Genomic DNA, 24,313 nt, shown 5'->3' with positions numbered 1-24,313 from the left:
GAGAACCACTTTTCCCATCTTTCTTATCATCTTATCATACAAAGATTGAGAGTTCAGGGCTTATTCCTGCAGCAGAGCCTAACCCCAATCTGACTCACATGCCACTCAGTTTGGTTTAGCCACAGTTTGTACCTCCCAGTTAGTGACAGCTCCATCCCTTGAAATGTTAAAAAACATTATGCCATTTCTACCTCCTCTTTTTCTTTCATATCCAATATCCATACCATCAGGGAATCTTGGAGCTCTGCCTGTTCAGAAGATATCCAGAATCTAACTTCATCTTCCAGTGATCACCATTAACCATTTGGGTTGTTACTTACAGTGGACTAAAACTTATTTTCCATGCTTCCTTATTCATTGACCTGTAGCCTAATCTCAATGAAGGATATACAGTAATTCTCCCAAAATATATGTTAGAATTTCTGTGACAAAGTATTGTCAGTAGAGTAGTTGTTTTACATCCTCCAAACTTCTCCTGAAAACCAAATTAAAAAAATCATGATAGCTAAAGACAGCAAGGAACACAGACCACAGAGTATGGGTGGATGTTGGTGACAGATCAGCAACAGCCATGGGACATGCACAAGAACAACATTTGTGTGACAAAACAGTATGAAGTGAAAATAACCAAATAGCAAGCACAAGTTACCAGTAAATGTGTACCCCAAGAAGGAACTGGCCCTGAGAGGAGACTTGGGAAAAAAATCTGAGCACAATCAGTGAAACTAGGAGAACATGCTCACAGGCTCAGAGTTGTAGGTAAAGGCCAGAGTCACACAGATCTGGAGAAGGCAGAAATGAATGGGCTGGTCCTAGCTATCAGTAGAATCTTACTGCTTCAGAAGGCCAGTGCCTCCTGCTACCAGGAAGCATAGAACTGAGCATGAAAAGAAGTGGTGTTTGAGATGCTCAGAGAGAAATCCCAGAAAGTCCTTCAAAATAAAATGCTTTATGACAGCTCTTGTCCTGCAAAAATGTAGCTCTATGTGAGGATGGATATGCGCATTTGCTCCACATGGCCCCCAGTTTACCATCCAAATGTAGCCCATGGCGTTATGCTATAAGTCTTAACTATCCACAGCAAAATTATACTTTTATAAAAGATTTCAGCACATCAAGGAAAGTATCCTTTACTATTAATGGAGAAATAAAAACAGGACAAACAAAGCAGTAAAGAGAAAGCCTGATGCTGTGAGCACAGCTCTGGGAGAAGGGCTGTGGACCCCAGGAACAAGAGGCAGGAAGTCCTTCTCAGCCATGCAGCCCAGAGAGATGAACAAGTGGCCAGGAGGGAGAGGACACATTGTGAATCTATCTCTGTAAAAACAAAAAGGAGTTCTTACACCATGCTACGGGGGGAAAAAATCTACCTTGGCCTGCCCGTTTCTGAATAATCCAAGAAAGTCTGCCTTACTTTGTTCTTCATTAAAACAAAAGGAGCAAAAACTAAACTAAAATAAAAATAGACTTTCTAACACCATGGGAAATTATTACAAGGAAATCATGAATGAGGCCTTAATGACATTAAGACAAACAATGAGAATTCACCAGAAGAATGAGGTCATGGAACAGATGAAAACTACAATGTAATATTTATGTATTAGAGAAGAATTAAAGCTTTGATAAAACAGCACAAAAACCAGAAAAACTCAGAACAAATTAATAGATATCAGTTACAACTAAGTAGAAAGCAAGCAATATTTCATAAAAGACTAAGTAAGAGAGAAGAGCAAAGAGACACCAGAAAAGACACGGGAAGGCAAATAGGAATAAGAAAGAAGAGAATTGGAAAAAAATCAATCAGAAATTTCTAAAAATGGCTTAGATGATTTAGGAATTATGTGTATGGTGGGCAGAATAATGGTCCCCCCAAAGCTGTCTACATTCTAATCCCCAAAACCCATCAATATGCTGCCTTGCTTGGCAAAAGGACTTCACAGACATGATTGTTATTCAGATGAGGAGGTTGCCCTGTATCATCTGGGTAGGTGCAATATAATCCCAGGGTTGCCTACAGGCAGTGGAGTCAGAGTCAGGATGGGAGACGACTGCAGCAGATGTGGAGGTCCTAAGCCACCTAAGGCAGACAGCCACTAGAGGCTGTAAAGGACTGAGAAACTGACTCTCACGCAGCTCAGCTAACCCATTTGCAATTGACTTCCAAAATCGTAGGATAACCAATTTGTGTTGTTTAAAGCCACTAAGTTCATAGTTATTTTTAAATCTTTTTAAGATTTTTATTTATTGGTTCTAATCAGTTATACATGAGAACTGAATGCTCTTTGATTCATTGTACACAAATGGAGCACAATTTTTCACTTCTCTGGTTGTACATGGAGTAGGGTCACACCATTTGTGCAATCATATATGTACCTAGGGTATGATGTCCATCTCATTCCACCATCTTTTTTTCTACCCTCATCCTTCCTCCCAATCTAAAGTTCTTCCACTCATCCTATGCCCCCCCATTATGGATTAGCATCCACTTATCAGAGAGAACATTCCATCTTTGCTTTTGGGGGATTGGCTTACTTCTCTAATTCCATCCATTTACCTGCATTCCATCCATTTACTTTATTCTCTTTTATTGCTGAGTAATAGTCCATTGTGTGTATGTGTGTGTGTGTGTGTGTGTGGATAAAGAACCACAGTTTCTTTATCCATTCATCTACTGAAGGGCATTTAGGTTGATTCCACAGTAGGTCATAGTAATTTATTACATACAGCAGCAATAGGAAATTTTTAAAAATGTGTCAGAAGATAGGGTATAGAGAACAAATACACACATAATGAAAGTCTTCAAGGAAGAAAGTCAAAGAACAGAAAAGAACAAATATTTAAAACTGTATTTGAAAAATGTTTCCTGAAAAATAAACTATTAAAATAGCATAGTGTGTACCTGGGGAAAATGACCAAAAATTATGAACATCGAGCCATATCCTAAGGAAAAATTATTGTATTTTTAAGATGAATTTAAAAATTCCCTTTGGTATCCAGCCAAGAAGCAAAAATTACTTATAAGGGAATAATTATCAGAATAATATGAGAATTCTCAAAACAACATTTATGTTAGGAAAAGAATGCAGCAACTTTTAAAAAAGAGTTTAATGGGAAAAGAATGTGAGATAAGAGGTTTATGCCCAGGCAAGCTTTCTTTTTATTTTCAAAATAAAATCCACAGCCATCTATAAATATTGAACAATATCAATCTTATACTCACTTCCTGGAAAACCTATGAAAAAAGGAGTTTTATACACACAATGTTTGTAGAAGGTGTAGCCAGTATTAACTTAGTGGGACTAAGACTAAAAGATGGAAATGATGGTGAAAAAATAATACGCAACTTTCAGATATTCAAACACTAACATTAGGAAAAACTACAAGGCAGAAATAATGGCAGGTGGGATATACTTTTCACATACGAATTAACAGGAAGTAGAACAATATTGCTGAAAGCTTGCAAATAAAGTAATACAAGCCTAAGTATATTTAAGGCTTAAAGTATATTTAAGACTTAACAATTATTTGAAATTAGTGAATGAGGTAATAGAAGCATACATAATTTCTGATGTAAAGATCAACAATAACACAATGCCTAGATATTCAACTTGAGTAGTGAGGGAAAAGTGAGGAATCAACTGCAGTCTTGTTTGTAACAGGATACCACAAACAGTATCCAAACAAAAGAGGTGACTATGGATTTTTTTCCCCTAAAATGGTGCAAATTAAACTATAAGATCTAAAAGTCAAATTTACTAAACACCAAAAGAAATACACATAGAAAAGACAAACATGCAACTTAAAGAACTGAACATGAAACACTAAATGATATTGGAAATATACTATAAAACAGTACAATGAACAGATCAAAAATATCAGCCACTAAGAAAATGCAAACTTGTTTAAATTTTTAAAATATTTAAATTGTTAATACTGCAAAACACTATTCTTTATCAGATATTAAAACATACAAATATATGAAAAGCAATAAAAATGAAGTAATCTCAACATCTAGAGGTAGAATAAAGCCAAAAAAATTCTTAACAAATCAAATAAAGGTCACTTTTAATATTGAAAGCTATATTTTTTAAAAAAATGCATGGCACATTAATACCTATCTACCAAAAAACACAACAGTCAAAACCCCCCAAAGTACCCTAGAGGTAAATGCTCTGATGAGTTTCATCATCCTAGATGAGATTTACTTATTCTTGAAATTCATATAAAATGAAATCAGTTGGGTCAGGCTGCCTTTTCTCAATATAATATTTTTTAATTTGGCCATGTTTATGTTGTAGGTATCAATATCATGTACATATTTTATTACAAATATAATTTATTTATTTCAATTTTTTAACATGAAGTAAAGTGGAGGGCAAGGTGGTGTGGTTCTTTTTTAAATGTTTTCCCCTACATGAATACCTGGCAATTCAATGTTGAAAAGACACTCCTTTCCTCCCTGGATTCACAGTGGCCACTCTGTTGAAACTGAACTGTAAAAGAGTGGATCTGTTTCTGGATTGTCTCTATTCTTGTCATTAACTATTGACTACTCTTCAGCAAATACCAAAATGTCTCAGATACTGAATTGTTATAAGAAATGTTGAATCATATATTCTTAAGCCTTTCATTTTTTTCTTCTTTTTCAAGATTGGTTTGTCTATTCTAGGTTCTTTAGATTTTCATATGAAACTTACTAAAAATTTCATTAGATACAATTACTTTTCTAAAATTGACTTTATGTTCTTGGATCTTACCAAATACACTTATTAATTCTTTTACTTGGAGTTTTTGTTTTGTCTTTTCGTTTTGATTTCTTAAAATTTACCATTTTCACAATCATGTTATCTGTAAATTATACAATATTCTTTCTTTTTTTTTCTAATATTTATGCCTTGTGTTTCTTTTCCATCAATTATTGCACTAAATAAAACCTCTAGTATAATACTGAGTAGAACTGGTAGGAGTCAACTTTCTTGCCTGTTCTTGATCTTAGGGGGAAAACATTTAGTATTTCACCTTTAAATATAATACTTTCTGTAAGTTTGTAGCAGAATCTGCTTATTAAATTGAATATGTTCTTTATTTCTTTCTCATTTGCTGAGAATTTTTATCATAAATAAGTGATAAATTTTTCAAATACATTTCCCAATTTATGTAGATGATCATTTATCTCTTTTATTCTGATAACATGATGGATTATACTGATCAATTTTCTAATGTTAAACAACCTTGCATCCTGAGACAACCTGATTTTTATGATATATGCCTCCCTTCTATTTACTGATGGATTAGATATGCTAATAATGTCATGAATTTTTTTCTATGTTTAAATGAGTGCTGGTGGCTTATAATTGTGTGTGTGTGGGGGGTGTGTGTTTAAAATAGATTGTCTCTTTGGGTGAAACGCAGTGTTATCCTTGCCTCATAAAATGAGCTCGGTAGTGTACTGCCTTCTTCTATTTTTTGACTGCACTGGTAAAAGTTTGAAATTATGTCTTTCTTTCTTAAGTTTTTGTAGAATTTACCAATGATGCCATCTGAGCAAACAGTTTTGTTTTTAAGAAAAATCTAAATTACAATTAAATTTTTTCATAAACTATCAGAAGATGCAGATTTTCTAAATTTCTTCTCATGCCACATTAAATATTTTGTGTCTTTCAAGCATTGTCAGTTTTACCTAAGCTGTTGGAGTTTAATTGGAAGAGCCATTGACTCTATTCCTTCATTATTCTTTCAATTGCTATAGATCTGAGATGCCGTCCCTTGCAATCCCTTTTCATTTTGATTATTGGGTTTTCTCTCATTCTTTCATTGTTAAGGCATGATTGAGGTTTATTAATATTACTATTAATGTTTTTTAAAAACTTGCTTTTGGCTTTGATAGTCATCTCTATTGTTTGTTCTCTCTTTCTTCGATTCCTCTCTAAACTCTACTAATTCTTTCCTCCTTATTTTTGGTTTATTTTACTCTTCTCTTGCTAGCTTCTTAAGATATGTTTATTTCATTGTTTTTGCATTATTTTTATTTGCTAAAAATTTCCTTGGCCTGATGATTCTCCCTGACCACAGCTACTAACTTTATGGAGAAAAGGGAAAAGAAACAGGAAAAGCAAAAGGCATATTTGTACTTTTTTGGCAGGTTGTGAATGCCTAGTTCTTCGGGCACAGCAGCAAAAGTGCAACTGACTCTGACAAGATCACTGATAAATATCTGAATTTTATTTAAAATAATGCATTACATAGGCCTAACAGCCTCCTGAACACTGCAGGAAAAAATAGCAGTGAGCTTGGAGATGTGGTGATTGACACAAATTATTCAACATAAAGAAGCAGAGGAAAATGGATTGAGGAAACTAAACTGGCAATGTAAGTCACTGTCTATTAGTTTTACACATGTAAAATTGGATTTCCAGGACACTTGGGGAACTGTGAGAGTGAAAAAAGTGTTAAAAATAATAGCACAGAATAAAATGTGATTTTTTTTTTTTTAACAACAGCCCACAGATACAAGCTCGGTGAAATTCAAATAAGATAAATACAATGAAAGTCCTACCTAGGCACATTATTGACTACAAAAGCTAAAAAGAATGTCTGAAAGTCACCACAGAACAAAAACACACTTCATTCAAAACAATAATAAAGAAAATGACCTTCCTGGCTACTCATCATGAGCAAAGTAAGTCAGAAGACAAATGACATTTTTAAAGCTAGGAGAAAAAATTACCAACTTAAAATTCTTTATGAAGAAAGATAGCCTTCAAACAATGAGAATGAAATTAAAACATCTTCAGATAAATGAATGCTGATAGAATTTGCTATTAGAAAGCTGCACTACAAGATATGCTTCCTACTCAGTGTTTCTTCTGTTTCTCAGAAAAACTGGGATTGAAAAATTCAATAGCTGGAACAATGGTAAACTTGCCAGTGAATAGGACAGCCATTTTAAAAAATTATTCCAATTTATTTGAAGGATATTTGGTTATCTAAACACAAAAGAAAACCTTGTATTATGAGGTTTATAACACAGGTACTAGCAAGATATATGATAATAATAGCTGAAAGTAGGATGGAGGTAAAAGGAATTATATTATTGTAAATTCATTACATTATACATAAAATATTATATAACATGGTTTTATTAATTTGTATAAGACCTAAAAACTGAAGAATATGTATTGTAGTTCCAAGAGTAAGCATAGGGGAAAATATATACATAATCAATAGAGGAAAATAGTTTCTCTATTGGTTCTTGATTTGTCTGAAATTTTTCCACTTCAAAAAAGCAATAAAAATTGTTAGAATTAACATATTTAGAACAGTAGAGATTAACACAAGGTTTGCAGAAAGCCTAGGAGCAGTTATTTTCAGTAAATGACTAAATCTTGGTAAGATCACAGAGATCTTGGTAAGATTCTGGCATTTTAATTTACCTTAATTTTATTAGTTGCTATAGTTTGGAACGAGCCCCCCAAAATTCACATGTTAGAAGTTTAATCCCCAATGCAACAGTGTTGGGAAGTGGGAACCGATGAGAGGTGTTTAGGTCATAAGACTTTGTTCTCTTGAAGGGACTGAGGGCTTGCAGGAGTGGTGGGTTCAATCTCTTTTGCGTGTGAGTATATGTGTGTGTGTGGAGAGGGGCAGGGGGAGGGAGAGAAATGGTGAGAAAATAAATTTCTGTTCTTTATAAATTATCTGTTATAGCAGCACAAGTGAACTAAGATGTCAGTTCAACAGGAATATTGAAAAACAAAAACAAAAAACAAAAACAGCCTACATTCCTGGCAAGAGTGGAAGCCGGATGGATCTTGATCTTTTTCAAGGTCTCATTCCTAAAGAATTGTCATAACCTGAATTTCCTCGTGGCTTCCTGTAAAACCAACTCTGAACATTTGTTTAGTTTTTATTTTTCTGTCTCACCAAATAGAAAATGTCAATAAAGGGTTACATATTATAAAAGGAAGCAAGTATTAAATGAGTTGAAAGAAACCATGGTAAGCTCCACAACAAATTACAAAAGAAAGATTTGCAAACTTGAAACTAGAAAAATTGAAGTTATCCAGTCTGAGGAAGAGAAAGAAAAGGGATTTTAAAAATTGATAAAGCATCAGAGGTTCATGGGACATCATCAAACACAGCAACATATACATAATAAAATGCAAAAAAAAAAAAAGAGAAGAAAGGAAAAGAAAAAAAATCTGAATAAACTATGCCAAAAAGATTTCAAATTTGAAGAAAAACAATTTATATCATCAAGAAACTCAGGATCTCTCAGTCAGAAATCCTCAAAGAGATAAACAACAAGACAAATAATGTTCAAACTATCAAAAGAAACAGTATCTTGAAAGCAGCAAGAGAAAAAGGGATCTTCAGTAAGACTGACAGCTAATTTCTTTTCAGAAACAATGGAAGCTGAAAGACAGAGGAAGGAGATCTTCAAAATGTTTCAGGGTTGGAAACAAATCTATTGATAAAAAATTCTGGCAGAATTACTCCTTAAAAATAAAGGATAGGGCTGGGATTGTGGCTCAGTGATACAGTGCTTACCTCATATATGTGAGACACTGGGTTCAATTCTCAGCACCTCATATAAATAGGAACAAAATAAAAGTCCATCAACAACTGAAAAAAAATTAAAGGATAAAGATATTCCAAGATGAAGAAAAACTGAAAAATTCTGTTGTCAGTTGACCAGTCAGTCCTTCAAGAAATAGCAAAGTCCTTCAGGCTGAAATGGAAAATTACTAGACTAACATGAATAAGTAGATCAACATGAATAAGTAATGACAATCATATAGGTAACCACTATGATGAACACAAAATTGTACAAATTACATTTTTCTCTTCTATGCCTTTTTTCTTATAAAATTTAAAAGATATAAAGCAATAGTAATGAATATCAATTTATAATGGTGATATTTATGACCATAGCAGCATAAAAGAAAATAAGTTACATTGGGGCAAAAAAAATTGTATAGTTTTGTAACTAAGTTGATCTTCATTTGAACCTGAACTAGATTAAATTAAGATATTAATGTGCACTAGACTATTGCAAATTATGATGTTAATCATAATTGATAGGAAAATAATTCAAATCTCTACAGTAAAAAAATTTTAAAAGTTAATGAAAATCATAAAAAGTAAGTATTTAACACAATCTGAAGACAGTAATGAAAATACTAAAAAACAAAAAGACTTAAGTAGAAAAAATAAAAATGGCAAATGTAAATTCTACTTTATCAGTAATTACATTAAATGTAGATGAATTAAACTCTCCAATAAAAATACAGAAGACAAAAAATATTTTAGAATTATTCATCTATTTGTAGACACAAGAGACAAATTTTAAGCTTAAAGTTGCAATATGTTGAAAGTAAAAGAGTGGGGGAAAAACATCCACCATGTAGAGACCCGCAAAAGTACAGTGGAGAATACTATACCATTAGAAAAAGAGACTTTACAAAAATAAACATGAAAAACTACATTGTTCAGTGCCTCTATATCATTGCTTACTTTTAATTGATATAACCTTGGGCTAAGAGAGGCTAATTAAAATTTTCTTTTATTAATGTGCTTCTACCTACATTTTTAGTAATTTCTGCATCATTGAGATTCATACTATCTTATTTTAACTCATTATCACATTGAATTTTGTTCTTCAGCTTCAGGAAGTGCCCTTCTTTCTTTCATTTGATGAATTTTAGCTTAACTCAATGCCAAGTTTGGAGTCTCTGCCTTTTTTTTCTTTCAATAAATTCACTGTTATCCATTTCCCATTTTCTTAACTTTTCTGTACCACTTGTTTCCAGAGTAACATTGTATGTATATAACTTTGACTTTCTGTGATCTAACCTGAAAGTCTCCCATGATAAGTGTGATAACCCTATTTCAATGTATTAATATGATAGTCCTGTATGGACTTCAATTCTACCATATAATACTATGTTGTTTACTGACTATATTTATGTGTGCAAGCTTTAATAAAATTAACAATAATAAAACAAGGCTCTAGCTGTCCCCTACTTCTCCTTCACCAACCCAATATATTCAGTACGACTACCATTCTCAGTGTTTACCTTTGCACTAAAATATTAAATTTGTACTACTTGATTTATCACTTTAAATGATATCTTTTGACTCTATTATATAGGAAGAAGTTTGTGATTTCACTCCTCTTTCAATTCTCCTCACCATTATCCTATAAATTTTTGTTAACTCATTTATTGCCATATTGTCAAAGCAAGATTTACATATTACATATATGCGTGTATAAATACAGACAGGTGTGCATGTATATAACCACATTTGCCACTCTATATTTTTGCCGTCATTGTTGTTCTTATTTTTGACACAGGGACTCACTATGTTTCCCAGACTAGTCGTGAACTCCTGTGCTCAAATGAAGCTCCTGCCTCAGACTCCCCAATAGCAGGAACTACCCATCTGTGCAAACACACCTGGCTTATCACTATGTACTTTAAATGCTTATAGGTACAACAAAATATAAAAAGCAATATTTCCCACCCATGAGTTTGCTACTATCTCTTCAATCATTTCAAGATTGACTAGAATTTCAAATTTATTTGCAAAAAGGTACATGAAGAAATATTTTGAAATTTGTAGAACTTTCTTCTATTTTGATGTCTGTTTTCTCCTAGTCTTTTCTCGTTGTGCATCTTTGTACTTTCTCTATTTTATTTATTAATTTTAGTGATAGTTTATTTATCTCATGGATTTTTATTAAGTATAGTTTTCTTATTTATTGGTTTTAGTTATTCTGGCTCAAGTATTGCTGCTTACATCTTTAATAATTTCTTTTCCACTTAAATTATTCGGTTGTTTTTTCTCCCCCTAATGAGGTAATTAACGTACAGTAGTTCCTCTGTGGTTTCACTTTCCACACTTGTAGCTACCCACTTTCAACTGCAGCCTAAAAAATATTCAATTGAAAACTCCAGGAATAAATGTTTCCTAAGTTTTAAATTGTGCACTGTTCTGAGTAGCATGATGAAATCTCTTGCCCTCCCACTCCATCTTGCCTGGGATATGAATCACCCTTTTGTTCAAGGTATCCATATTGTATGTATTGCCTGCCTATTGGTCACTTAGTAGACACCTTGGTTATAGGTTTATAATCAAGGTACTTGTAGCGCTTTGTTCAAGTAATTCTTATATAGTAGTCACATGCATATGTGAAAATGCCTACATCATTCACCTCATTTCATCTCATCACATAGATACTGTATCAACTTACACCACTGCAATAAATAAAGTGAGTTTATAACAATAAGATTTTGAAAGGGAAAGAGAATATAGTCATAATTTTATTATATTATATTGCTAAACTTATTCTATTTTATTGTTACTTATTATGACTAGTCTTTTACTGTATCTAATTTATAAGTTAAACTGTGTGATAGGTATATCTGTATAGGAAAAACATAGTACATGTAGAGTTTAGTATTATATCCATGGTTTTAAGAATCTACTATGAATCTTGAAACATGTACCTGTAGAAAAGTGTGAACAACTGGATTTGTTTTCAGTTATTCTCAGTTCCCAGAGATCCAGTAATTCCAAGCATGTAAATACAAAGAAATTCACACCAAGATGAGGTGAAACTGGGGAAGAATAAAGACTGAGAAGATCTTAAAAGAACGCAGAGTGAAAAGATAAATAGGTAAAAAAAAAAAAGTGCAAAATGGGTTGACAGCTGATTTCTTAGGGACAACAGTGAATAAGTGGATACTAAAATGCTTTAAATATCTTCAATTTCATACCTAAATATGATCCTGAAGAAATATGGGCTCATATGAATTAGGGGATATTTATGAGGAGATTTAAAATAGCCATGTTTTTAATAGCTCCAAACTAAAAGCTATAGAAATGTATATTAACTGTGTAATGGACATATAACTATTGCCATATTCATATAACAGAATACTTTGTAGTAATGAAAATAAACTACAGCTCATTTACAAATATTGCTAAACTCAAAACACAATATTAAGTTTATAAAGCAAAATCAAGTGAAAAGAACAAATACTATTTAATTATATGCATATATGATTATAAGCATATAAAATGTAGAAAAAGACTGAACTTCAAAATATCTTTCAGAAATATGTACTTGTGATAGTAGAATAATGCCCTCCCCCAACCGAATGTCCACATTCAGTCCTTGGAACCTGGGAATATGTAGCTTACAGGGCAAAAGAGGCTTAGCAGCTGTGACTAAATTAAGGAGTTTGAGGAGGGGAGGTCATCCAGGTGGGCCCAGTACAACCACTTGTGTCCTCAAAGGCAGAGAATCTCTTCTGGCTGTGGCCAGAGAGTCGTGAGCCAAAGAAGAAGGGGAAGAAAAGTCCTGCTGCTGATTTCAAAGATGCAAAGGAACCAGGAACGGAGGAATTCAGGTGGCCTCTGGAAACTGGGAAAGGAAAGGAATTGGAAACTCCCCCAGTGGTATCCATACCAGATTCCAAGCACGCAGAACTATAAGATAACATAGTGGTATTGTGTTAAGCCACCAAGTTTGTGGTAATTGGTTACAGCAGCAATAGAAGATAAATACAATGTACACATAGTCATTTTTTTTTTAGGTTAGAAATTGTCATCTAGAACTTATGTATCCTTTTTTATTGTTAAAAATGAAAATACAGGTTACGTATAAATAGGACCTTTGGGAATGTAGTATCTTTTACATATATAAGCCATCCTATACATGGGGCATTGGGCAAATGGGGTATCCTTTCATACTTTACACTATGCACAAAGAAATGACTTTCATGATCCTTTCAACTGTTATTTGTGTGAAAAGGAACAAAACACTTCAAACGGTATTATATTACATTTTTGTAATGTAGTCATATTTTTCAATGTACAGGAATGAATTAACACAAAATCTAGAATAAGAGTGTGTGCTCAGGGAGTCCTGAGATAAATGTTTTAATTATTGTAAAATTAAATATAGGGCAGTGTTTTTTATTAATATACTTAAAACTGTGCATACATTATTTATTATGAATGCTATATAAAACTTTTTTCAAAGACAAAGGTGATAAATGAGGTCTCTGCTGTGCAAGTCTGCTGCCCTCTGAGTGTCCCACAGGTGCCCACAGCCAGCTAGCATCTGGATCTTTGCCACACCATGAAAATGCCAGCCCATCCATGCCTGTGTCCAAAGCACAGACAGCCAACCAAAGACTCGTGACCAAGATCAGTTAAATAAAGAGAGATTTGCCCTTTTCTCTACATCTCTCCTCCCTGGCCCCCTCTGACCCAGTGGGAGCTGGATCCTAGCTAAGAGAGGCGGGGGAGGGAATGCTAACTGTCTTGCCCAGCCTTCCTTCATTACAAGTCCCTTGAGCCAAAAGCCTGCCCGGCAATGGGAAGAATAAAAGTTTTGACAAAGATAAATTAAAAATTTAGACTACACTGGAGTGAGTTTAATAAGAAAGGTGATCAGATAATTAAGGAATCTTCCCAAGATATCAAGGAGTGGGAAAAAGGGATGTGACACAGAAAGTTTTTGAATTGTAATTGGAGAAAAGAAAATTGTGTCAACTTAATCTTCTGCCAAATTGAGATTGCTAAAATAAACTGTTACATAGATGCTTGTGTGGATACCCAGCAAGGGTCACATGATTCCACGCAAGCAGCGCAACGCAATGTTCAGCTTGAAGATGGTGGGGCTTTTAGCTCCTACCTCAAGTATGATAGCTCAGCTACGCTTGACCCTTAGATAATTTGTCTGTGCTTTAGTTTGTTCATCTACAAAATTTACAATAAACTTTTAAAATGTCAGTTTTCTCCACTTAAAAAAGATAACATTAGTACCTATTTTATAGTGTTGCTGTGAAGAATAAATCATACATACAAAGAACTCACCACAAAGCTTGTCGCATACTGAGCACTGGTTGAATGTGAAATTTAGGAACTGCTGAGAGTTATGGAGCTCTGAAAGACTTGTGGGGATGATCACCCTTGAGCTGAAGTGTGAGTACACCTAGTCAGGAGAAGGGGATGCTGGCAATGAGGGTGGGGCGCTCGGGACAGTGGAATAACCTAACAAAGAATGCATCATGGGGTGTTACAGGAAGGACAGGGGTAGTGTGAGACATGTTGGTGTTTCATGAACATAAAACCAGGGACAGAAGTCTGGAAAGGGGAAGTAAGGATCGGACTGTGAAAAGTCTCATGTGCCCTACTTCATATCCTTCCTGAAAATGATCCAAAATGTTTGTTTAGCATGAAACAATAGCCGTGTAGATCTGACTCCTGCCCACCTTTCATAGTTGCAAAGTCTCAGGCACTATGTGGACATACATCCTGGACTCCAGCCTGATATTTCTTGAACCCACTGGAAGATCCCATGCCATTTCACTGTGCTAAAATTATCTTTCATGTTTGAAATAGTCTTACTCCTTCTGCATCCAACGAATTATTTTTTAAAAACTGGAATTCAACTGGCATCAACACCAGGAAGCCTGGTCTTTCTTTTATTGGCTTATTATTCAATAATACCTATTGGGTACTTCATACATGACACTGTGCCCGATGCTGGAAAACCTGGGCAAGCAAATTCCCTAACCACAAGAGGCAAAAGTTTTATGGGAGAGAAATCCCAATAGACAGGCAATTACCAAGCAATATTATGACTGATATTATAACAGGACACATTGAAAGGCCAGGACTCCATCACATTTATTCATGTCTTAGACTTGAGAAGATTCTTTGGGACCTTGTAAACAGAGCCTATAGATTATTCACCTTTTATCTGCAGTTCCCAACATGTACATGTGACCCATTGCTAGTACTCAGTAAAGGTTGGGTTGAAAGCATAAATGCAGCCATGAATGAATGAGTTCTCAAATGAATGAATTAACTTAAGAAGTGGTAACAACTGAACACATGGGAAGAGCCTTAGAACTTTAAAGGATGGTACAGATGGTAACAGGCAAAGGTTCAGGCCATACGGCAAGTTGTCCACAGCATACCAATCCAACCACATGCAACAGATAGTTGTTTTGGCAGCCCAGAGGTGGCTGGCCACCAGGTTCCTGCGAACAGTAAGTAGGTAGAGCTGCAGTACAGTTGGACCTCATTCCATGGAAGGACTTGGGTCAATAGTGGCACTCCTAACAGAGACAGTAAAAGTGGACATTCAGAGGCATGGGAATTAAGATAAAAGGAGAGTATCTGGAGCCAGGATGTAAGACCAGAGTTGTACATGTATGAGGCTGATAGATACTGAGCTGCCTCACTGTGCAGACAGGCCTCTCTGTATTTCCTCTGTCTGGAATCCCCCTCGCTCTTTGCACAAGGGGGCCCTGTAGGGACAGTGGTTAAGCCTGTTTATGGTGACTTATTGGTCTTAGCTGTGGGGATCAGAGAGCTCTGGGAGTAGGAAGTGAAGCACATTGTTGTGAAGGGAAAACTAGTGCAGAGTAAGTCATTCTTGATTCCTCAAATTCTTTTACACCATGCATCCACTTAGTCAGTGAATCTTACAAACTCGACCATGAAAATATGTCCAGCATCCCCTAGTTAATTGCAATAGCCCCCAAAACATCTTTCTGCCATCTATTCCTCCCCACTCTGTCCATCCTCAGTTCAGTAGCTAGAGTGGTCCTACTTTCATTTTGCCTCCTTTTCTGTTTGGTTGCTTCATTCTTATTAATATGTAGTAGGTCTTTACACATTTGCCTTACATATGCTTTTGCAAATCTCTTCTTTCTCATTTTATTTATTTATATTCATTTTTGTCTGTTTCCATCACCAAAATTACAAAGTATGGCTTGTCTTTATGCCAGCCTCTTTCAAAATCTTCCAATAGATCTCCAAGTTGCCTAGAGTGCAAGTCAACATACACTACAAGGCACGATTGCCTTCTTTCTTCCGTTATAACCTCATCCTTTGCCGCTGTGCCTGCTACAGTGTGAATGTGGTCACAAAAGTTCATGTGTTGGAAACTTAATCTCCAAATTTATATTTTGATGGTATTTGGAAGGTTGGGCCTCTGAAATGTAATTAGTATTGAATAAGGTGATAAGGGTGGGACCCCCCCTGATGGCATTAGTGGCTTTATAAGAGGAAGAGAGACACATGTCAGCATGCTTGCTACTTCTGGTCATATGATGCCTCTGTCATGTTATGATGCAGGAAGAAAGCCCTCACCAGATGCTGAACAGATGCCAACACCATGCTTTTGAACTTCCCAGCCTCCAGAACCATGGACCAAACAAAATTCTATTCAATATGAATTACCCATTCTCAAGTATTGAGTTATAGTAATGGAAAATGGATCGACACTCCTCATTCACTGGTGTTCTATATCTGTGACTGACACACTCAGGGTCTTTGCTCTGACTGTACCTTTTGTTGTGATTCATTTATCTAGACATTTGTCAGTGTCATCTCTTGCTTTCTTCAGTTCTTGACTCAAATATTACCTTTTCAGTGAAGTCTTCTTTGCGACTTTGTGTATACCAGAATCCCAAATCACATGCACACATATTTCCTCTCCTCTTTTTCTGATTTACATTTTCCCCTTAACATTTACAATTGTGTAACTTACTATTAATTTAATTTTCTTAATGACTTTGATTTTTGTCTGTCTCTAATATTAAGTCTATGAGCCCCATGGGAAGAGGTTTTATTTTTTTCCTTGGTATATGGTACCAGAGCTTGGAACACTGCTTGCCACAGCCACATAACAGATGCTTAATATAAATTGAATGAATGGAATAAGAAAAATGGAGGTTAAAAGGTCAATTTTATTTTGACCTTAGATACAGAATCAATAAAATTGAGATTCCTGATAAAACGCACGTGTATGTAATTTGTATATCATATACTGTGTGTGCATGTGTGAAAAGGAGACAGAGAGAAAGAGAAAAAACAAACAGAGAGGGAGAGGGAGGGAGAACTTCCTCATGTATTTAAAAGCCATTGTGGATTCTTTTCTTTTCTTTTTTTTTTTTAAGCAAGGAGCTTTTAAGAGTTTTTAACATGCCAATTTATCAAATCCTAAGAAACAAATTTAGAGATCAACTTTCATTATTCAAGCTTATTTACCAATTGAACGCATTGTTCTCAGAGTATCAATTTTGGAAGAAAAAGAACAGCTTGAGAATTCTTCGAGAACTATTGTCCTGATATATATGACTCCCTTTTCAAATCATTTGACCCTCCAATGTGCTAGAACAGAGACTTTAAATCCTAGGCAAAAGCACTAACACTATATCAGACATTGCTAATAATCACAAGAATTTTTCTTGCTTGATCCCAGAGGTGACCTAAGAATCCTATTCCATACAATACTACTAGTAATTGATTAGAATTAGTATGTAAATGATGTAAATTTGCCATACTTGAGGCTTTAACACCTTCCTCACTACAATGCAGCCTTGATCTCTACTTAAAACTTGTAAACTTTATATTTCTGAAATCTTTATATTACCAAACCATAATAATCAAGTTTTCCTATGCATAGCTCATAATTCTCACTGAACCAATTATGGTACCATATTGTAACTTCCAAACCAAATGCCTTTCCATATATCTCAGTCTATACAAATGGCCCCTATTCGTTGCAGATCACTGGAAGGGCTGATCGTCCATTACCACTAAGTTCACTATGATCTCTCTAGACTAGATGCTATTGACCAGGTAATTCCTTATATTCTGATCTATTTTGGCAAACTTCACAAAGCTCTGCTCAATGCCTTGCATATTATGGTGCATAATAAATATTTTCTATGTGGCTGTCAATTAGAAGCAGAGCAGTAACTTCATATTTATATGTTATATTCTCAATATCTAATTTCTTGAATTCTTATTGTAGATATTCAAAGCCATTCAAAACTAGTTCCATTCAAGACAAAGTTTGCAGTGTTGTTCCTTCAGCAGGCCACTTTGATCATTTGTGATTTTGTGTTGTGCAGTTTCTGATTACAAAACACACAATTTTGTTTCATAATTTTCTGGCCCAAGTCTCAGAAAGAAAACAATAATTCCATATTATCTCAGGTGTACTCATGGATTCTTTGGGGGGATTGCATCATACATGTAAAGTATATAAGTCATAAAGTATATAAATCATATAAATCATAAATATTTAAGGCTAGGAATTATGTTTTCCATTATATTTTTATTTCCCCAAATGTCAATATAAATGTTTTCTGAGAACTTTTTAAGTGAATGGGTGAGTGAATAAATGAGTGGATGGAACTTGAGCACTCAATCAATACATGTTACATATTAAATTCTAATATTTAAAATGTAGGCTAGGCTATGTAAAGTATTTTAATATATGTCTTCAACATATATCATACTGTGATACTAGTCCACAGGAAATCAATAACCAGGGAGTCCTTGTCAAAACTTTTACCATGGGAGCACACATCTTCTGATTTACAATTTCAGTTTACTTCAATATGAAACTTGAAAATTAATCATCTGGGGCCTTCTAGATACTGAACATCTCAAGCAAACTGTTCCTCTCTACAGACACACAATCAAGATTTTCATTAACTTTACATATCTCTGAATTTGCTTTTCCATGAACCAAAATATAGTAATAATACCAGAAACTTGCAAAATCATCCACTGTCTCTATCTTTGCTTTCATCATGCCCTGGAAGGAGGTCTGATAAATCAGAAACCTGTTCTACAACCTAGCAAAGAGGAACTTCCACAAATCTCAAGATAATATAACATTGAACATTAACTTCTGGAATTTTGCTCCATCAAGAATCTGACTGTAATAATTAAATACTATCATGTTCTCTTGGTAAGGCAAAAATTGTGCTGTTTTTCTAAGGAAGAGTGGAGGATTGTTGTCCAACATTACATGGTAGATCTGTTGGACCAAATAGAATGTGAATACGACAGATTCATCTAATGAGAATTTTCTAAACTAGTTGGGATGATTCAAAAACAACTCTGCATTTCTGAGCTACTGTGGGAGTTTATGATAAGCAAAATTGGACAAAACTGATAAAATCACATGATGTGTTTATATCTACTTCCATGGACTCATCGAATTACCTGGAAATGTAAATTCATAAATGCTACTCTGAAAGTTAACATCAAGCATTTCAAGTTCATGCTATTAAGTTAAACAAGGGAATATTTGTGAGTTATAAAAAATATGGTTCATATAAAATGTGAAGCTGTGTATTCAATTTTATATATTTTGGGGGCAGACAACCTTTTCTTTCTTTCATTTCTCTCATTTTTTTCATATATTGAGGAAGAAACACAAGTATTTTCCATCTAAATAGGTTCCCTGAGAAAAGCCTGTCTCAAAGGTTTGATTAAAACCAGTTGAAGAAGCATGATGAGCTCCATTTACTGAAAGTATAGAAAAAGTGTGCATAAGCAGCTACATTCTATCCAGCCATCCACACTCCAGACTGCAGACATTTACCTGGCTGGTGCAGTCAGTTCAACCAACTTCTCTGTTTTCCCTCTCCTTTTCAAGGGTAAATGGTTGCTTCTAAATGAATGAGAATGTGCTGAAAGAGAACAAAATTCAGTACTATATACTTTCTTCCTGAAATAACCTTTGAAGGGTACTAAACTCATTGAGATAGATTCCAGCTTCCTAATGACAAATACCTCAGTTATAAGGAAATATATTTATAAGTATTTTGATGTTCTGTTCTTTTCTAATGTCTCTTTCTGCTAATATTTTGTCAGTAAGTCTCCTGTCTGCCTTACTATGAAGGCATTATACCCAAACCGCTACTGTACTTGGATTCTCTCTACTTGAAAAACACATTATGACCCAGGGAATGCATGTGACTGAAAGCTGCTTTTCAAGGTCACCAAATGGCTATTTGATAATGATAAATCTAGTGAGTTCCTAATTCTATACAAAGAGTACAGAACTGAAATTCATTTCTGAGTCACACATAATAATAATTTTATATAACATTTATATTTTTGCAATAAAGCTAGAAAGTATAATGACAGACATATATTTGACATTAATAAACATTATTGGCTTGAATTATCAATGGAGTCATAATGATGTCGAGTTTGTTGGAGATATTGCCTAAGATCTAGCTATACATAGAGAGAACAAATGATCAACTCTACAATGTCATTAAGGCCGTGGTTGGCTACACCCAGTTTTTTAGTCAACTATTTTACTGCTGTGACTAAAGGACAGGAACCAGAACAATTGTAGAGAAGGAAAAGTTTATTTAGGGGCTTACATTTCAGAGGTTTTAGTCCATGGACAGCTGGCCCCATTCCTCCAGGCTCAAGGTGAAGTAGGACATCACAGCAGAAGAGTGTGGCAGAAGGAAGCAGCTCACATGGTGATCAGAAAGCACAGAGACAGAGAATCTACTCTTCAGATACAAAATATATACCCAATAGCCATGCCTGCAGTGAACCACTTCCTCCAGCCACATCTCACTTGTCTCCAGTTGCTACTCAGTTAATCCCATCAGAGATTAATTTACTGGTTAGGTTAAGGCTATAACCCAACCGTTTCTCATCCAAATCTTCTTGCATTGACTCATACATGTACTGTTGGAGGACACCACAATTAAACAATAACGCCCATCTATTCATCTTTCAGACTGTAGGTAACATCCTAGAAGATTAACACTGAAGATTATGGCTAATGCATAAGGGATTACCAAAAAAACTACAACCATGAAAGTCTCCAAGTCTTTTGCAAGCAAATGAGTGGTAGATTAGTCAAATTATCATATCTGTAAAATGTTGCACAAAGAGCCAAGTGCTTTAGGGAAGATCATGGAGGGAAGAATACCTTTTTATCCTGTATGCTTGGTATCTTGTTTGATTGTGTGCCACTGCATGAAGTCATCTTTGATAGTTTGGGCAGAGGAAACAATGTAGTCTATCTGTACACTTTTGGAAAACAATAGATTCTGACAGGTAGCAATTAGGATCCAAGAAGAGAAGCCATCAGCATAAGATAAAGAACACCATTTTTAGTTTGTAATTCATTCATTCATTCACTAAATATTTACCAAGTATGTGCTATGTGCCAAATTATGTTCCGGGTCCTACAGGTGAAACAGTGAAAAGTAAGGGCAAAATTCTTAAGATACTTTGTTCGAGTGGGGGATGAGGACACAAGAAATAAATATATTCAGAGAGCGAAAAGTGTTTTAAAGAAAATAAAACAAGGCAGTCTAACAGACTAGAACTCTTTGCCTTGATGGTATAGATTGATGGAGTGGGTCATATTATGCTTTTATGAGTTGGTGATATATGAGCAGATATCTGCATGATATTAAAGAACCTGCTTTTAAAATTTTGACAGCATGGAATACCAGGAAAAAAGAAATGCACGTATTATGAACTAGATTCAATCAAGAGAGTGAAAGAAGCAGGCTGATGTGTCATAGTTACAGTCTACGGGAGCATGGCAGAATCAAATGAGGCTGGAACAGTTTTATGTGGAATATTTTAGTCTCCAGTAAGCATTATGTGTTGTATTTAAAGTGCAAGGCAAACTCACTGGAGAGTTTGAAGCAAACACATGACTAGACCTGGTTATGTTTTTAGATCATTCAGCTGTTGTTTGGAGTATATATTTCAGGGTTTATGGGGGACAGAAACAAGGAGGCAAAGTAGGAGACTTTTGAATTGTTCAGGTGAGAGATGATAGTGGTTTCGATCCAGGTTGTACCAATGGAAAGGAAGCGAAGTGTACAAAGTGAGGTATGTTTTGGAGTTGGAGAAAACATAATTTGCTAATTAGTTGGATGTGAGGATGAAAGAAAAGAGAGAAAATAAGGATGACTTCTACATTTTTGGATTGAGTAACTGGGTAGAACAATTTGAAAAGGAACAGGTTTGGAGGGGGTGGATATCCGGAGTTATGCTTCTGAGATGCCTGTTAAACATGATAATAATAGTATCTACCTGGTAGGATTCTTGTGAACAGAGAATAAGAACCATGAAAAAAAATCAGGTCAATCTCAAGCAGGAAGTAATTGTTCAATAAGTATTACTACTCTAATTCTTCTTCAAGTAAAGGACTGAAAAGAATTCTGTTAGAGGCTAAGAATGAAAATATAAATCTGAGAGTTATATAGGGTTCACTGCTGCTCAAATTGTTCTTGGAGAAGGACATTATTTTTTTATCCATCATGGACCAATAGTACAATGAGCTGAATGTTTTTGTCCTCATTCCCCAAATTCATAGGTTGATATCCTGCCCCCAAAATTCATGTACTAATATCCTAACTTCCAAAGTAATGGTAGTAAGAGGTGGGTCCTTGGAAGGTGATTAGGTCAAAAAGGTGGAGCCCTTACCAATGGGACTAGTGCCTTTATAAGGGACAGTCTTGAATCCCATTGCTTCCTTTCACCATGTGAGAACAAATGGGAAGAGCAATATGTAGAGCCAGAAATTTGGCCCTCCACAGATACTAACTGCCTACATCTGGACTGAAGACTTCCCACTCTTTAGTACTGTGAAAAATAAGTTTCTGTTGTTTATAAATCACCCCATCTACGGTATTTTGTTATAGCAGTTTGAATGGACTAAGACAAATACTTATGTAAACTCCAACAAAAACGAATTCCCTTAAAAATAAAACATGCAAAGTACAACTGACTAATGTGCTTGGATGTTATGGTAGTGTCAAATAGCTATAAACGTTTCTAAATCTTCTCAATTTCTGTACTTATCTCCCACTACAAACCAGTAAAGAAGAGTTTGCAGAACTGCACCAGGAAATGCACGTTAAGAGCACTAATACATTAAAGTCAGGGAGATAGCTACAGGAAAGAGGCCCTGGAGCAAGCCCTGAGACATATTAAATTCAACTGGAGAGGGAAGGGTGATCAACACGCTGAAATGATGATAACAGTGTTTGCATACGTGAACACACAAGCAACGGAAATCATGTATATTTACAAGTAATCAGTTGTAATTAGGTATAAGGAAAGAGCTAATCATTCCTGCAGGAAGTCACTCTTCTTCCCACATATGTGGTATCTGAAGAGAAAGAAATCCTCTTCCCCACCTCCCCCTCACAAACACTTCAATCTAATCATCAGAGATGCAATCTAGTGCTCACCGTGTAGCAAGTATCTGAAGCTCCTTCAACACCACACTGGGGGATAGAACAATTAGTGGACCTGAGTAGCCACCAAGCGTGTGAAGATGCTCTAGGCCCCAAGCATCATCGCATCACTTAATGATCCATGACTCCTGCCTTCTCATCAGCCTCTCTCTCACTCAAAACTCCAGTTCCAGTGGTCCAGATGCCCGAGACAGCACCTATGCCTTAGGCCAGATAGCACCCGATAGAATACTTAGGGGAAAGGGTCAGATTTCTGGGTAAAGTCAATAAAGTAAAGAAGTCTTCATTAAGTGGAGTCTTTTGGTAAGCAAAACTTATTTAACTTTACACTTTCTTGAACCCCGACTCAAGAGTGCTTCCGCTGGGAGCCCTCAGTAGCAGCGCTGCGTTGCGCCTTCCACACAAGCTTCTGGTTGCAAACCAGAAGACCAGGAGGACGGAGCGTGGGCTGCGGGTGAACGTGAAGTTGAACGAGCCTCGGTCCAAGAGTTCCTCTCCTCAAGGAAGGCTCTCAGGTCTCCAGGGCTTCCACCAAGCTGGGACTTGAGTGGCCACAGCGAAACCGCTGGCCGAGCGGTTCTGCACCGTGAACTGGGTCCTCCAGCGGGCGCGCTGGACCCGGCCAGGCGCGGGCGCCAGCAAGGGGCGGGGCGGTGACTCACGCGGCCGCGCGCCCGGGGAAGAAGCGGCACCTCCGGCCGCGCGGGGCGAGGGGCTGCGCCCGCCCGCGGAACGCATGCGCGCTGCCGAGCGGCTCTCGCTGCCTCCCCGCCCACCCTCGCCTCCTCCCCCTCCCCCCTCCCCTCCATCCTCGCCTCTCTCCCTCTCTCCTCGCCCGCTGGGTGCTGAAGTTGGGCGGATGGCAGCAAACCGGCTCTGCTAAGAGGACCGGGCAGCCCAGCCTCGCGCCCTCGGACCATTGGTGCGCTGCCCACACCTCCAGGCGATCGGGTAAGATGCTGCCACTGAAGCCGAGCGGTGCTAAGTAAATGACATCAAAATGTCTGCTTTGCACCGATGATGGGTTTTTTTTCAAGGTGGGGGGGGGAGGTGAAGGAAAGAGGGGGCGGAGAGTGCGACTGCTAATACCCGGGCTCGGGAGGTGGCTGGGCGGTGGGGTCTCGGCGCTGCCAGCGGCGCCGCTGCTTTGGGAAGTTGAATCCCGCGTCGCTGCCTGGGCTCGGTCCGCTCGCAGCCCTCCAGCTCTGCGGAGGGACCGGGCG

The 24,313-nt window shown here is 36.4% G+C and overlaps 1 protein-coding gene and 1 long non-coding RNA gene across 3 annotated transcripts in view; one reads left to right on the top strand and one right to left on the bottom strand.

The window, feature by feature from the left end:
• The window catches only part of LOC125615798, a 42,999-nt gene extending 19,301 nt beyond the window's left edge, over window positions 1–23,698 (bottom strand). Inside the window, exon 1 of the long non-coding RNA XR_007346389.1 lies at window positions 23,085–23,698. This is a non-coding gene — a long non-coding RNA (uncharacterized LOC125615798). The remainder of the gene's footprint in view (window positions 1–23,084) is intronic.
• Window positions 23,699–23,878: 180 nt separating this feature from the next.
• Rgs17 (regulator of G protein signaling 17) overlaps window positions 23,879–24,313 on the top strand; it is a 101,816-nt gene continuing 101,381 nt past the window's right edge. For both annotated transcript variants that reach the window (XM_015502387.2, XM_048800111.1), the window contains exon 1: window positions 23,879–24,041. The gene's annotated coding sequence lies outside the window, so the exon portion shown is untranslated. The remainder of the gene's footprint in view (window positions 24,042–24,313) is intronic.

Source organism: Marmota marmota, unplaced genomic scaffold (genome assembly GCF_001458135.2).
Source record: "Marmota marmota marmota unplaced genomic scaffold, marMar, whole genome shotgun sequence".
Classification (NCBI taxonomy): domain Eukaryota; kingdom Metazoa; phylum Chordata; class Mammalia; order Rodentia; family Sciuridae; genus Marmota; species Marmota marmota.
This window is presented reverse-complemented; position numbering and strand designations above follow the sequence as displayed.